Source organism: Triturus cristatus, chromosome 2_2 (genome assembly GCF_964204655.1).
Source record: "Triturus cristatus chromosome 2_2, aTriCri1.1, whole genome shotgun sequence".
Taxonomy (NCBI): domain Eukaryota; kingdom Metazoa; phylum Chordata; class Amphibia; order Caudata; family Salamandridae; genus Triturus; species Triturus cristatus.
Window position 1 is genome coordinate 809120000 of NC_140582.1, and position 16978 is coordinate 809136977.

Here is a 16978-nt window from a genome sequence, read left to right on the forward strand (position 1 = left end):
AGTGAGTATAGGCATCTATTGGAGAGATGAAGTTGTACAATGGACAACAGTCGTACACGGACTGAATAGGTTTTGATACAGGTACAAAACAGATGACATTGGTCCTGATGAGACAAAGCAGTAGATAAGGGTCGAAATGTCGTCACCTCTCCCTTGGTTGTGCTAGGAATGAAAATACACAGGCGAATATTGCATACAAACAGATACTGACCCCCACCCTTCCTAATATAGAGTAATAATTTACAACCAGGGAGTTGTATACAATAATATATAACATACATGTATACATAACATACATTTATACATATATTTTCCGTATTCCTTTCTCTCAGCGGTCTCTCAGCGGTCCAATCCCCCGGAACCAAGAAAGGCACGAACTCCACTTTTTCCGGTGCAATTATGTGTTTAATTTCTTCAGTGCATGGCCGCCATGATGCGTTTCGAACCTCTGAGGGTTCTTGATCACATGACCCACCACGTAATTTCTCCCCATTTTAAAGTGACAAGTGCATAATTCTTTTCCCTCTTTAACTCTCATAATGAAACTAGAAAACAGACTATCCGTGTGTTTTCTACAACTCGCGCAAAACATCATTCATTTGTTAATAAGTAAGTTTACATTCCATATATTTGCATAAATGCATCAAGTTTTGAAAAACAGAAATGTTATTATTATCCTGGTAAGTATTATCAATTACTCAGTATCGCTTTTGACTTTATACGTTGTCACCCCTCAATGCTTGTTTGCATGCATGCACAATGCAAAGAATCATATTAAACAAAGCATATTGTTATCAATTCTATATAGAATGGACAATTTGATTGTTAAAACAGTATAAATACAAATTTTAAAATCATGACATAATACCAGTTTATCTACATATTGTAATTTTGTTATGTCTGTGCAAAATACGCTGATGGGTGTAAACATTTCCTACTTATGTAAACAATCACTTTTTAATTATAAAATGAGTCTCATATTTGTGCAAGATGTCAGAAAAAAAGTGCTGGTGCTACATACCCTAAATTGTGCTTGTAACTGTCTTGTCTAAAAGTGTGTTGTACACATGAGCCCATGTTTTTACAACAGACACTTAGAAGGAAAAAACGAATAGGGGGGTGGCGGGGTTTGTGTGTTATTTGAGGTTCAGATTTTTTTAAAATCATAATGATTATCAGACTGGTACCTGTAGATTTTATTCATGTACCAATATAAGTTTCCTGTTGTCAACCTAATACCAAAATTATTGTTATTATAGCCACGTGTTTAGATCCTCCGTCATGTTTAGACCATGAGGGCTTTTGCTGTCTAATTCTAGAATATATTTGGTTTCTAGTCGCCTCAACATGGCTTCCCTGTCCCCTCCTCTTCTTGGAGGTGGCACGCTGTCTATTGCGTAGAATTTTAAGTGGTCCATATTGCTGAAATGGACCTCCTCAAAATGGCGGGCCACCGGATAGGTGATATCTTTATTTGTGATGGCCCGCATGTGCTGGAGTATTCTCTTGTGGACCCGCAACTTTGTGCTCCCCACATATCGCAGTCCACAAGAGCACTCCAGCACATACACTACAAAATCTGATTTGCAGGTTAAAAATGTGTTAATAACAGAGGGCTTGTCTTTAAAAGCTGTTAAAAACGATGTTCTATTCTCCCCATGTTTACATGCTTTACATATCATACAGCGGACAAATCCTTTGCGATTGGTCAACCAGTTAATACTTGTGGTGACCTCTGGACTACTGCTGACTAAATGATCACCTGTGCTTTGTGCCTTCCTGTATGTTATCATGGGAAATGCTGGCATTTGACTCCCTATGATCGGATAACTCTGCACTAAATGCCAGTTGTCCTTGATTATTTTTCTTAGGCTGTCCTTTTGTTTGTTATATGTAAGTATTAAACGAGGGCTACTCTCTGTGGCAGAGATTTTCATTTTTTTGATCTTGCCGGCTGATGGTTTGAAGAGTAAATCTTCCCATGTTTTGGCTCTAGTTTGTCTTATAGCGTCATCGATCACCTTCTCTTTGTAACCTCTCGCTAGGAAACGGATTTTACACTCATCCTGTGCCTTTTTCAAATCAATTTCGTTACTTTATATTCTACGAATTCTCAACATCTCCCCGTAGGGCATGCTAAGAATTGTGTGTTTAGGGTGAAAACTATTTGAGTGCAGTATTGTATTCACAGCTGTTGGTTTTCGATGTAGACAAGTTTCCAGAATGTTGTTGGAAACATACACTTCTACATCTAAAAAGCAGATGGTGCTTTTACTTATAGTACAAGTAAGCTGGATGTTAACATTGTTATTATTTAAACATCTTATAAATTCCTCAGCACTTTGTTTATCACCCTGCCATATTAAAAACAGATCATCTATGAACCTGATCCACTTGATTATGTTTTTAGACCAAATCTCTGCAAATTCAGTTTTTACTGTTACTTCTTCCCACAACCCCATGTGGAGACAGGCGTAGCTGGGTGAAAAACTCGCACCTCTCACTTGATAGTAGACCGGTTGCTGAAATAGAAAATTATTATTATACAAGCAAAACTTGGTCAGGTCCAATAACATTTTGTTATGGGTGTGGTACTCAATAGATCTCTTTCCCAGAAAGTGTTCCAAAGCTTTTATTCCGTCTAGATGGTGGATATAAGTGTAGAGGTTGCTGACATCCATAGAGATCAGTAAAAAATCTTGTTCCCACTGAAATCCATGTATTTGCCTCAAAAAGTCACTCGTATCCTGTATATATGACGGCAACTTTTTCACCTATTCCTGTAAAAATGAATCAATGTAAATTGAAACATTCTCTGTCAAACTTTGAATAGCAGAAATTATTGGTCTGCCGGATGGGTTGTTACTGTCTTTATGTATTTTTGGAATAAAGTACATTACCGGCAATATCGGATAATCATTTTTTAGGAATTTCAGTTCATCTTGATTAATTAGGCCAGTGCTTTTCCATGCTAAGAGTTTTGCGTGTAATTCATTCTGCGTAGTTTTGGTAGTCATTTTGTTGCTGATCCTGTAGCAACTACGATCTCCTAGCTGTTTTGACGCTTCTTCCATGTATAAGGACTCTGGCCACACAACCACATTGCCTCCTTTGTCTGAATTACGTACTATCACGTTTTCATTGTCACGCAATTTCTTGATTAATTGTTGGTATTTTAGTTGGTATACATCAAGTTTTCTCTTTCTTGCTTGTGTCTTGAAATTTAGAGTTCTCACTTCCCTTATTAATATTTCATTGAATGTATCAATAGAGTCTCTTGTTGATACTGGGATGAATTTTGATTTGGGTTTAAATTTAGTTGTTGGTGCCCTATTGATGTTTACTCCGTGATGTAACATTAGTTGTTGTGTTGAATCTGGGGGCAGGTTGCCAGTAGATAGTTCTAGTTAGGACCACGATTCCATAGGAAAAGCATTTTTTGATGTGCTTATAACTTTGGCATCGTTTGACGAATCTTTACGAAATTTTCCAAAATGTTTTCAGATCAGCTCCTATCTTGAAAAATTGGGCTTTATTGGTCAAGGGGGGGGCTGAGCAAAAAGGGGGGTCCTAAAACGTGTTTTCTCCATGCAATTTCCATAGGAAACTTTAGACAAGGCTACAGGTCAAACTGCTGAACGGAATTACGCCAAATTTGGCAGGGAGAAAGGTCTTGGTCCAGAAAGCACGCTTTTGTTTAAATGGGGTAAATCTGTTCAGTAGTTTTTGAGAAATATCAAATTTTACAGATATAGATATTTGAGAATTCTGACATCTGATTGGCTGAGGTGTTATGAGAACGAGCTTGCGGCTCATTGGCTGCGAACTGTTTAAACTAGGAAGTGTTGGCAGCCATTTTGTGATTCAGTCCGTCAGCTCGCATCTCTCCCTCTACAAGACGTTGGGTCCGTAGTTCTACCTCTGCAAGGCAAAATTGAAAATATACCACAGCTCTGTCTGTGCGAGATACCCCGTTCACGGTCCCTCTCCCCACATCACCAGCTCGCGGCTATGCCTTTAGAAGCACGTCCGTCGGCTCGCAGCTCTGCATCTGCAAGCTGTCAGCCATTCTGTGACTCAGTCCGTTGGCTCGCAGCTCTCGTCTGCGAGCTGTCTGGCCCGCAGCTCTACCTCAGCGAGCCACCCAGTTACCTCGTAGCTGTGTCTGTGGTAGCAGGCCCGTCGGCCCGTTACTCTCCCTCTGCGAGTCAGCCTGTCGGGTCGCAGCTCGGGCCCACAGCTGTACCTCTGAGAGCCAGCCCGTTAGCTCATAGCTGTGTCTCTGCTAGCAGGCCTGTTGGCCCGTTGGTCTCCCGCTGCGAATCAAACCACAGCTCTCCCTCTGTGAGCCAGTACGCTGCTGTGCTTTTGCGAGCCGACGGCCCGTAGCTCTCCCTCTAGGAGCCGAGCCCACGGGCCGCAGTTCTTCCTCTGCGAGCCTGCCCGACAGCCCGCAGGTCTCCCTCTGCTAGTCGGCTTTAAAAAGAGCCCTTGTGTTTATTAGTTGGAGCTACATGTAAGTGCGAATGCAGATCTTCAGGTTATTCTGAAAAACTCGGTTTCCCTCATCTGTGAAGTGTACTCCATTACTTCTGTAGATATGAGCCATATCAAAACATATGTTGTTGTTGTTGATCGACCCCATTCTATGGTCTCTGAGGTATGCAGACATAGCTTTGTTGACATTCTTCCTAGATTTTTCAATCTTATGACAACATTGGTTTGGCCATTTCCACTTCTGTCTTTGGCATATATTGGAATATACACAGACAGTTTGAGGCAAACAGTAACATCAATTGTCGAAAGGTGCCCTTCATAAGCATTTCCAAACCTACCCCAGTCAATGTGCCTAGGTCGTTACAACCATAGTGCACAATCATGAGGTCAGGGTGTTGGAGATGTAAACAGGTTTTAACCAAAGGCAGCAATTAGTGCCACTTCAATCCTCTCTGTGCAAACCAATTAATGTGCACTTTTTGTAAACCTTGGTATAAGTCAATACGTCTCTGTTCTGCATACCTCTTGCACCAGAAAACATAGATATGTCCTACAATCCACACTAGCATTTTGAAGGTATGGCTGGAAGATATGGATAGATGTCTGTAGCTCATGCAGTCCGTTCGTAGAATGAGAGACATGTTTAAAGAAGGAAAAGCATCTTTGTCATAGGTTAATAAAAAAGCAGTTTATACGTGGAGTACATATTATAGGATAAAATTTGCTCAGCTCAACCACACCTGCTAATTGTATTTGGAAGGTGAAGTTAGAATTTGAAAGAAAGGTGAAATTTTGACCTTCACATGTCATTAAATGTTGGAGAAAATGTTGCAAAAAAAATATCGTTAGGTGTAAAAAAATGATGAACTTTTAACCAGCACGTGTCGTAGAATGTTCTAGAAAGTGTTGATACAATACGTTGAACTTTTCGCCTGTATGTGTCTTTAAAAAAACTGTTTATATGGAAAGTTCAAAACTAATAAGAAATAGCAGAATAGTAGTTTAATAACAAATAGCAGAATAGTAGTTTAATATTTAAAAAACCTTTGAAATTCACTGAAAAAACCATAGGTTTTTCAGACGTTATAGTTAGAAATTAGCATTTAAAAAACCTTAGAAATTCACTGAAAAAACCATAGGTTTCAGGGATGTTATAGTTAGCTGGACATTTCACTCGTACAAAACCAGAGAAATTCCACCGTTATAGTTAGTTCAGCTAACTATAACTCGCGCCCCCGCAATGCACTGCTCATGATGTCACATATTACATCATTCATGGCATGGTCAGTGACATCACTGATAACATCATAGATGACATCTCAAATGACATCACTGATGACATCACTGATGACATCCTCCAGTGACTGTGTGTTTCTGTAAAGTTAAAATATGTTTTATTTATATGCCAAGGTGTATTGGCGAATGAGTGGGTGTATAAGAGTCTGGGTGGAGGATTTAGCAGGTGTGTGACTGATTGTATAAGTGAGTGCTTAAACATGTCTTACTGAATGCATAGGTTAGTGACTAAACTGTGTGAATGTCTGTATCAGTCTGTCTGTTGTGTAAGCTGCTACATGGGTTGGTCAGTAGCTACATGAGTGTCTTTATGGGTTATTGATTGTTTGCCTGAGTATTTGTATGGGAGACAGAGTGTGTGTGTGGGTGGATTGGAGGTGTGTGACTCTGTGCATAGATGTGTGAGTGGTTGACTCACTGGGTGTATGGGTTCAAGAGTGCATGTGGAAACAGCTGTATGGGTGGGTTACTGTATGGGTGTATTGGTGAGTGAATGGATGTCTCAGTGGTACATGTGTGAGTAACTACATATGTAAAAGGCAGTATATATGAGTGATGGTGTATATAAATAACTATATGTGAGAGTGAGTGATTCGGAGAGTGGCTGTATGGATGAGTGTGTACTTGTATCAGTGATTATATAAGAGAGTAAGTATGTGTTAGTATCTGTATGAATAAGTGAGGTGGTGTATGGATAACTGTATGGGTGAGTAAATGGGAGTGTGATTGATTCTTTGCATGCCTGACTAGGTGCGTGAGTAACTCCATTGATGAGTGACGGAGTGTGAGTGTCTGAATAGGTGTATGAGTGCATATGATAGTGTTTTATTGATGAGTGACTGCATGTTTGAGGGATTGTATGGGTGAATGAGTGGATGTGTGTGTAGACCTAGGAATCAATGAGTGTGTATGTAGTAACTGGTATTGGTGTGTCAATGGTTTCAAAAATGGTACTCTGTATTTTACAGTGGGTGTATCAAAGGTTATATTAGACTGTGAGGAGGCGCATCAGATTTTCACATGGATGACGTCATCTATGATGTCATCAGTGATGTCACTGACCATGCCATGAATGATGTAATATGTGACGTCATGAGCAGTGCATTGCGGGGGCGCGAGTTATAGTTAGCTGAACTAACTATAACAGTGGAATTTCTCTGGTTTTGTACGAGTCAAATGTCCAGCTAACTATAACGTCCCTGGGGGGCGCTAGGTGGCGCCGGACCAAGATGGCCACACATACGTGAGGCTCTGGCTGCCCGACCTCATTATTTTTCAATTATCTGCTAACGAACCCCTTGCCCATCGCCAGGATACGTGCTGACCTGCTCCTCAGCCATCCGCGGAGACCCGACGCTGGTCTCATGAGATTCTGAGCCGCCGCTCTAGAGGAATCCGGAGAAGAGACGTCCCCGGGCTGCGAGTGCCCGCGGCGAGCGCCGGCTGCAGGGATCACGCGAGGGCCGGTGCGGCCACGAGACACCAGGCTGGATCTAGCGGTGAGTGCACCGCGGCACCCCCCGGGCGGCAGGACTGCGGGTCAAGCGAGGAGTGGACTGCCCGACACCCGCGATGCCGGGTGCGATCTCCTGATCTGAGCCCTTCGAGGCCTGGGCTGAAGCGGACAGCTGGGGCCCCGCTTCGAGGGTTGCGGCGCGCTGCCTTCCCGTCGTGGAGGAGCTGGGGCCGGAGCGCCGAGTCCTTCTTGCTGACACGAGGCGCGGGGATTTTCCTGTTCAGATCATAACATTGAGGTTCATTACTGGAGATTTTAAACTTTATTGTGGTCGAAAGATCTTCAAGGGAAATGCCTAAGGACCTGCTTCCTGTTGTTCCAGTAATCCCGACTGGGCCCGTCACAAGAGCCATTGGCCCATGGGGGTTAAGAGATCCGTTGTAACTGCACAATGAAAGTGCGTCAGCCAGAGAGCAGGCTTCGACTGCCCGTCACTGCTGGGAGCGAGCGACGGCTGCAGAGATCACGCGAGGGCCGGTGCGGCCACGGGACACCAGGCCGGATCTAGCGGCGAGTGCACCGCGGCGCCCCCGGACGGCCGGACTGCGGGCCGAGTGAGGAGCGGACTGCCCGACACCCGCGATGCCAGGTGCGATCTCCTGCTCTGAGCCCCCCGAGGCCTGGGCTGGAGAGGACGGCCGGGGCCCCGTTTCGAGGGTTGCGGCGCGCTGCCTGCCCGTCGTGGAGGAGCTGAGGCCGGAGCGCTGAGTCCTTCTTGCTGACGCGGGGCGCGGGGTGCACGCGCTGCGGATATGGGCGCTGGGCTCTAGAGAGGTCCCCGTGTGCCGCTCGGCCTGTCCGGCTGTCGGGTTGAGGCCTGACTTCCTGCCGCAGAAAAGAACACTGGCGGTGGCTCTCGCTGCATCGGTCGCGCAGCTGCCTGGTGGCTTGGAGACCTGTGCCACATGCGTGGCCCTGCCTGCACTTGCTGGAGGATGGGATGCTGCTAACACAGGCGCAGACAACGCGCGACGGCCGGGAGGGAGATCACCTGGCTAGTTACGAGGCAGAGGGCTGCGGGGCATGGCAGAAGAGCATAAGGTAGGTGGGGTAGATCCCCGATACACCAGCAGTGGAGGTGTTCTTGCCTAGCTGAGGCGCAGGTGGAGACCCCGGTGTCCGGCAGGGCACACTACGGCGGGCTGCGCAGTGCAGACGATCGGGCGCGTCTGGCCAGGAGAGGAGGATCAAAATGGGGAAGGCGGAGGCGCACCAATCTCGACTACCCTTCGAGCAGAAAAAAGCGACCACACGCACAGCCGCTGCGGACCAGGATGACTCCTCTTCAGGGTCGCCGAAGCCCTCGGAAGCGTCCCCTGATGGTGAGCTGAAGGCCATGCTCATGACAGTGCAGCAGAGCTTGAACGCCCTCTCAGGCAAAATGGACACCATGAATACTCGTCTGGATTTTTTGGTGCTGAAAGTTGATAAGCATGAGGAACAACTCAAGGAGGCAGAGAAGAGAATCTCCGACATAGAGGACCACGCCACGGATGCGACTGGACAAATGTCGCAGATGGACAAGCTGCTGAAGGTAATCGCTGCGAAGAATGAGGACTTAGAAGCGCGCAGCCGACGGAATAACATTCGCCTTATTGGGATCCCGGAGACCACTGCTATGGGTAGAATGGAAGACTACGTGGAACGACTTCTTACCACTACGCTGGGAGCGGATTCCTTCTCGGCGCACTTAACGAGCACACAGGTCATTGGGCCCGCGGCCCCCGGTTGGGGCTCCGCCACGACCCATAGTGGCTAGATTGCTAAATTATCGGGATCGGGACACGGCTCTACGAAGGGCACGAGATATTCCGACGCTGCAGTTTGAGGGAAATCAGTTCTCCATATACCCGGACTTTACGTTGGCTGTCCAGGAAGCGCGACGAAAATATGTGCCGGTGAAACAAAAATTGCGCAAGGCCAATGTGGAATATGCCCTGCTCTACCCGGCAAAGCTGCGCATTCGTCATCAAGACCGCACGATTATCTGTGCTAGCCCGCAGCAGGCAGAGAACTTCCTCAAATCTTTGCGACGAGCCTCTCCCTCGCAGACCGGGGGGGCTGGTTGCCTTGGCTCCCGGTCGCCCGGGGCGGATGAATGAGAGTGGAGCGCTGCACTGCTGCATGTTCGGCTCTGGCCTTGCCCTGGGCGGATTGTGTGCTGCGGGAATGTTCTGGGCAGAAACAGTTGGCGCTTCCTCAGTGCCAGGGGAAACTTTACAAGGATCTGTTGACTGCCGGCTTGCACCCTCAGCAATGCTTCAGCTGTTTGTGGATGGAAGACCTCACGCCCATTGCTCCCGGGACAGCTGAGCACCAAGGGCGGCAGCTAAGTCTATACTGTAATAATGTCAGCTACATGATTTTCCCACATGTTTAGGTTTGTGATAACCAATAGTGTTAGGGATTGACCGGGACACTATATGGATGGGGCTGAAGGGGATTCACTGTCCTAGGTAAGGGCACCCTCAAACCCTGACCTCTTCCACCCCAGACCATACGGGGAGGACACAGGGAGCCCCCGCTGACTTAAAGGGGCATGAGGGTTTAAGAGGCACCACGGCGCCCCCACTGTGGGCGGTCCCCGAAATTTGTAGACACGTAGCCTTGAAAATGTTTGCACCCAGATAGTGCCTTTATCTCATTCAATGTTATTTGAATCTTTTTTTTCTTCATGTTTTGAGGGCGCTGTTGAGCAATGTACTGTTATGGGCGGGAATAGGGGGGGGGATGAGAGATACCGGCGCGCTTGGGGTGCTGTTGTGGGAGGTGAATCGGGAGGGAGGGGTGTGAGAGGTTCTCATGGAAGAGTGGAAGTCTGCTATTATCAATATGTCCGTGTGCGCGCTGGCGGAGCTCCGCGACGCTGCGAGTTGACAGCAGGGAATATGATACAGAGCTGGCCGCAACAGGGGCTTACATTATGTACTGCGTCTTCAGGAATGACCGCCTTGGCGGCTAGAACACAAATATGGCGGCCAACCGGCGTAGCTTGTTAAAGCTCCTGTCCTGGAATGTGAGAGGCTTGCGGGACCCTAGGAAGAGGAGGCAGATCCTCTCATATTTGGATCGACACGATATTAGTATCGCCGCACTGCAGGAGACGCACACTGACCCCAGACGCCCTCTGGCCTTTGGCAGTAGATGGGCAGACACTAGGGTATTCTCGGCCTACTCTACATATGCACGAGGCACGGCGATCCTGATCAAGCGAGGGACCCCATTCAGGTGCGCGGGAACACGCAGTGATGAGAATGGCAGATTCTGCATGACGTGGGGCACCCTCGGCACACATTCAGTGGTCATCGTTAGTTATTATGGTCCCAACACGGATAGCCCTGAGATACTGCATGGGGTATGGGGACAGATACTGGGAATTGGCGCTACTCACGTGTTGTGGGCAGGGGACTTCAACACGATCTGCAATCCCACTAAGGACCGTTCTACACACTTGCCACAGCACTACACACGTAGCCAGGGAGCCTCGAAGGGGGTATTGGAGGATGACGGATTAGTGGACCTGTGGAGACATAGGCACGCAGAGAGACGAGAGGGTACTTTTCACTCATCCATGCATGCGTCCTGGTCGAGACTAGATTATTGGCTTGGGTCCCGGGGAGTGTGCTTCTGGGTGTTGGGAATTGACCACTTGGCTCGAACACTGTCCGACCATGCCCCGGTGTGCCTCGCTTTGGATATTCCCAGGGTGGCCTCCGGTGTGAGAAGTTGGCGGCTTGCCCCCGAGGCGCTGTTGGACGAGGTGTTCAAGACGGAGCTAGGCAAGGCGATAGCTGATTTCTTTGAGCAGAATAGGGGGTCGGTTGAACGGGTTGGGACAATGTGGGAGGCGTTCAAGGTGAGAATGCGGGGGGTCTGCATGGCCAAGAGTTTCGGAGTGCTAAGGGACATCCGACGGCGGCTGCGTCGCCTGGAGGGGGAGCTTAAGGACCTAGAGCCTACTATCTGGCGGGAACAGTCTGGTGAGGGGCGAGCTCGGATGCGGGAATTACTGACAGATTATTCTGACACGGCGGACAGAGAGGTGAGATTCCGAGGGAAATATGCCCGGGCGCGCCGCTATGGAGAGGGTGGCAGACCTGGAAGAGCCTTGGCTCAAGATATTAGACTACCACGACATGCCAACTGTATTCTCGAGGTTGAGGACGGGGAGGGAAATTATCACTACGACACTGCCCAGATTCTGCAGACCTTTACTGACTTTTACGCTGAGCTTTACCGCTCTAAGGGTGTCAATGCTGCCGATTTATTCAAATTTTTTCGGGGACATCACGCTGGGGTACCTAGAGGATAATCAGAGAGAGTTTCTCTGTGCTCCGTTTTCCAACGACGAACTGAGGGAGGCGGTTCTTCAACTACGATCTGGGAGAGCACCAGGACCGGACGGTCTGCCGAGCGATTTCTATAAGGTGTACCTCGATCAACTCCACCCTGTCCTGCAGGAGGTGTATGCTGAGGCTCTAGAGGTGCAATCGCTGCCGCCCTCAATGGGGGAAGCTCTTATCGTGTCGATCCTTAAGCCGGGGAAACCGGCAAACAAGTGTGATTCCTACCGCCCCCTGTCTCTCATCAACGTAGACAGCAAAATCCTTACGAAGATTCTGGCTAACCGTCTCAACTTGCTGATGGATAAATTGGTCTTACCGGATCAGGCAGGATTTATTCCCGGACGATCCACTTTCCACAGTCTCCGCACCCTCTTTTCGATTATTCATCAGGTAGACCCGCAGCTGCCGTTGGCGGCTGTGTTCCTAGACGCCACTAAGGCATTTGATTCGGTGGAGTGGGAGTATCTGCATGCGGTACTTCGATGCATGGGGTTCCCGGTAGGTTTTTCCGCGTGGATTAAATTGATATATGCTAGCCCAGTGGCTCGCGTCCTAATCAATGGTCACACATCTGAGGCCTTACCACTGTCGCGGGGCACCAGACAGGGGTGCCCACTGTCGCCATTGCTCTTCGCTCTGGCGATGGAGCCTTTGGCGGCTCGGGTACGTCAATACCATCAGGAGAAGGCTCTGAGATGCCTGCAGCGCCCCATCCTGATTTCGCTGTATGCAGACGACGTCACCTTATACGTCAAGGACCCGGGGCAAAATTTGGGACCGCTCTTGCGAGAATTTGTGCGGTTTGGGGTTTTTTCTGGCATACAGATAAACTGGGTGAAATCGCAGATCCTTCCTCTTACACCGGTGGTCATCCCTTTTGTGCCTGACTACCCGCTGGAATGGTGCGATGCGTCTGTTCGTTACTTGGGTGTGACTGTTTTGCTGGATCGGGAGGAGTTGCTCCGCGAAAATTATGGGCGCGCCATCGTCAAGTTGCGTGACACCATAACGAGATGGATAGCTATGCTCCTGTCCATTGCTGACCGAATTTCTCTTATCAAAATGATAGTACTCCCCAGGTTCCTGTACTACTTTTTATGTATCCCCTTTTTTCCGGGACGCCCCTTTTTTACTACCTTGCGGACGGAGCTCTTGCGGCTGGTGTGGGGTGGCAAGCAGCCGCGGATCAAGTGGGAGACGCTGGCTAGTCCCTATGAGAAGGGAGGCTTTGAGGTACCCGACTTCGAATTATACTATATGTGCGCGCAGGCACACTATGCACATTATTGGGTTAGGGGCCCGAGATATACTGCCCACTTGTCGGCGGAGCACTGGCTGGTCGACCCTGTCCCGATAGAAGGAGCGCTTTTGCTACAGACCTCGCGGCGTGAGCCGGTCCCCACGACTGTGGACTGCACGGTCCGTGCTTGTCAGTGGATCATGTGCAGGGTACGCGCCCCGGTGCTGTACTCCCCCCGCCTGCCCCTCGTCTTCCATCCCCGGCTGTCCCTCCTGCAGGAGGGCATCTTCAAGAGATTCAAGCGGCAACAAGGTCATCTCCCTTGGGGAGATATGTACAGGGGTGGGAGGTTTGCTACGTTGCAGCAAGTCTGTGCCGATCCACCGCCATCTGGCATGGACACTTTTCTTTACACTCGCCTAAGGGAGGGGATTCGGGGGTGTACCCCGGGCTACCCGCAGGAGCCGCCCGTGCTCCCTCTGCTGGGATCGGAGAGTGCGTCTCATTTAGTATCCACCCTTTATAGATCCATCTATGCTGACGCAGGCACATCGCAAAGTGAGGCCAGGGCCAAATGGGTCCAGGAGCTGGGACATGACATCTCGGATCAGGAATGGCACTACTGTTGTGCGCAGACGGGGAAAGTATCTGCCAGTGCTAGATTGCGGATCACCCATTTCAAATATTTGCAGCGTTACTACTACACGCCCGCTCGCCTGCACCGGTTTGGACTGTGCAAGGACGCTAGATGTGATAGATGCCGAGCTGATGGCGCTGACCTCCTTCACCTGGCCTGGAGCTGCCCGGCTCTCCATGATTATTGGGAACAGGTATTCAGCGTGGTCGGGAAAATGCTGGACACGGCACTGCCGCCGTCTCCACTGATGGGCATACTGGGCTACACGGAGCGGATACCGGTGGCGCACAGGAAATTCGCCTCGCTCTGCTTCCTCCTTGCTAAATGGAGGGTGGCCTGCAGATGGGGCAGGGGGGGGGGCTCCAAAGTTTAAGGACTGGCTGGAGACGATGATTTGCTGGCAAGAGCAGCTTGTCCTATACTCTGATCTTTTGCCAACGATGTCTCGACCCCGAGATATCTGGGGTCCATTGAAGAGCTACCTGTTGCTGACCCCGCTGGAGGGTGTTGTGGATCCGCCTCCCTCCACATCCGATTAGAGGACTGGACTGTCTGCAACATTGGGTGAGAGGGCCTAAGCAACTTCCACTGTGTGTGTCGGCCCTGACTATGGCGTGGGGGCGCATTCCTTGCCTCGAGGGTGGCTAGAGCGGGGTTCCAGACTGCTGGGGGGCATGCGTGGTGGCCTGGATGGGCGGTTGGCATTGCTACTGTAGTTGAGCAGGCTTAGACATTCTGGTAAAGCTTCCCCTGACAGACTAGTGCGCTTTGGACGTGCTTGGATGGCATGGGCTGCCCTTTAGATTGATGAGATGCTATACTTCCTGTTTCTCTCTTACCGTGAGACTAGTTGGGGTATGTTGATGTTGTTGTTTTAAGTTGTTGTTTCCTTCGCAACCAGAACTAGAAGGGACTCATGGTCCTATTAACTGACACAGCTTATATAGCAGCATGCTTGGTTATTGACGCGGCCGGCCCTCTTGGGTTGTTGGCGACATGCTGTGTACATCCTTGCTTCTCCCATAGTGTTACACGCTGCCGGTCTGATATATATACACACATATATACATATATGTGTGTGTGTGTGTGTTTATCATTTGAGCACTGCGTCATCTACACTATCTTTACACTGTACATATAGCACAACGATCCCAAGAAATATATGACGGATTTACAAAGGGAAATGCGTCAAGTACTCATTTGATATTAGTCAACAAAAAAATTAATGACTAAATAATAGTGCATACTCCGGAGTTTCATGAGGGGTTTGTTATGAATGGGTCCCACGTGACAATGCTTGTATTATAAGAATAAGACCAGATAGTAGCACTGCAAATTTTCTCATTCAGAACATAACCCAAGAAAGCCGAAGTGGCCTGTGCCTCTCCTTTGCCGGTCGAAACAAAAACTGAGGAATATACACTGTTCCTCCTTGTAAAGGATCAAATTCCCTTTGATGGGACCATTCAGCAATAACACACTGTAGGAAAGTGAATTATTATTTGGAGTGGAAGATCAACCACCTGAAGGAATAATAACACTAACTTGTCAGGGTGAACCACTAAATTCACTAAATTAACCTGCGCTCAACCCCATGGAAGCTATAGCACAGAGCAGACAGGCTTAACTTAGCGCAAAGTGTAAAGTATTTATGCAGCACCAAAACAGTAATAAAATCAAAACAGTAAACAAAATACCAAACCAAATTAGAAAAATAGACTAAAATTGAATAAACAAAATATAACCAAAACGACAAAAACACAGTAGGAGGAATCAGATATTTGATTTTTTAAAGTTTGGAGTGAAAATAACCCCAAAGAGCACTAAGTGTCAAGTTAGTCTATATAAGCAATAGACCAGAACCTTGGCACGATTTCAGGCTGACTGCAATGGAGTGCGGGTTGCATACACCAAGCGTTAGGTCCCATTTACATTCTGACTTGGCATTTTTTATGGAACTCAAAATGCTCCAGCAGGGTAAGCCTGCAACTGTATCCAACAAAGTTGAATAGAAATCGGACCCCTTTGCGTGACAGCAGCAAGGTCCAGTTGGTTCGGGTCAACTAGACACTTGGGATAAAAAGACATTTTACAGTTAGTTGTGCCCCTACAGCTACACAAGAGGTAAGCAAACTGACCCTTGGAATCAACATATTTACATTGGGTACAAAACGGAGCAGGCCTGCACTTTCGAGTTCCTCTCAGGTCACACAAAGCAGGTCCGGTTCTCTTAAAGCTCGCAGGTGTGGGTGACTCCTGGGCAATACCTGACCACTGGGAAAAAAGGTTTTCCCTTCTTCAGGTCCTCCCTTAAACTAAACTCTGAATGGCCAGGCTTCACCTCTGTCCCTTTCAACTTGATGAAGCTAGTGGGTCCACCTAGGCTCCCCTTCATGAGCTGATAGGGATCAAATAACTCATACTAAGTCCATCCTGTCACCAGGGCTTAGCCATTGCTCTGCTCCTGGAGCAGTTTTAACCTCCCCCTCCCCCCCATTAAGGTCAAGCACTGGCTGGGCAGCTGGTAGCAATGTGTCTTTAAACATGTGTAACTTTTTTTGTATTTTTACATTTTTTTAATAGAGCAGGACAAAAACATACATCTTGAGGTGTTAAACACCAACAGAATCGCTTTAAAAACAAAAAGAAGAAAAACTTACAAAAAAAGATTTTTTTTTTAAACTACTGCCTAAGGGGGCACTTGTGTTTTTGGGTAATCTTGTCCTGGGTAGATATGCTTGTCTCTAAAGAAAAAATTACCTGCTTGCACAATCAGCAAGCTAACACTTTATTAAAAAAAAAAGCAGGGTTACTGTATCTGCACAGGTAGAGTAGCTCCTGGAGCAAATGATGTTGAAGCCCCTGTAGAGTGGTCTAGCTCCGCAGAACTAGCCAACTTTGCCTGTGCAAGCCTTAGCAGATACATGGATCTCAGGTGACTCCATATCCCTGTGGTACTCAAACTATTTTGTTTATTTATGGTCCCCTGGCTGAACGCTTTGCTACAAAGTTTACAGGTCACGTACTTTGCAGATACTTTCTTGACGCCTGGCCTCATTTAGAATAATTGCCGCACTAAGGATTTCCTGGGTGGCTGAGGTGGTGCAGAAGCACATGGCTGTTCATCTTAATCAGATGAAGACATATTTCTGCTCAAAGGGAAACAGGATAGGAGAGCAAGCCAAATAGGTCTACTATCACCAAAGTCCTCTAATGCAATACAGCCAAAAGGATGGAATCATCTTCTTCTAAATAAAGACATCCATATGAACCAATCACAATCCTTCCTTAGGGCGCGCTTCCTCTCCCGAACCTCTCGCAAGACTGTAAAAAAAAAAAACTTCCTTTATATCTTCTATAGAACAGTACACAATTCAATTTTCTACCTTAAACAACATGTCAAAGGTTCTATTTGTTCAAAATTACAGTAAAACACTAATTTAATT

At 47.7% G+C, this 16978-nt stretch overlaps 1 protein-coding gene across 1 annotated transcript in view; it reads right to left on the reverse strand.

The window, feature by feature from the left end:
- Positions 1 to 16978, reverse strand: part of OCIAD1 (OCIA domain containing 1) — a 241657-nt gene that overhangs the window by 172181 nt on the left and 52498 nt on the right. The window lies entirely within an intron of this gene.